Source organism: Penaeus monodon, chromosome 32 (assembly GCF_015228065.2).
Source record: "Penaeus monodon isolate SGIC_2016 chromosome 32, NSTDA_Pmon_1, whole genome shotgun sequence".
Taxonomy (NCBI): domain Eukaryota; kingdom Metazoa; phylum Arthropoda; class Malacostraca; order Decapoda; family Penaeidae; genus Penaeus; species Penaeus monodon.
Genome location: NC_051417.1, coordinates 5,605,573 through 5,605,813, shown reverse-complemented (window position 1 = coordinate 5,605,813; position 241 = coordinate 5,605,573).

The following is a 241-nucleotide window of genomic DNA, read 5'->3' as shown; positions in this document are numbered from 1 at the left end:
TCCACGAACCGCACCTTACAAGGAGGACATACGAACCGCCAAGGATGTTCTCGAAACGCGACAACATATCGCCCACAATCGCTGTACTTCCTCACCGATGAATATATCGACGGATGAGAACTCGAACACAGGCCTCAGAACACCACCCGCAGTCTTCCCTACTTCGCTAACCTGCTTACCTACTGACTGCTGGCTGGTGTGTTTTCTCCTGCTTGATCTAACCTAGGAGAATATACAGAGA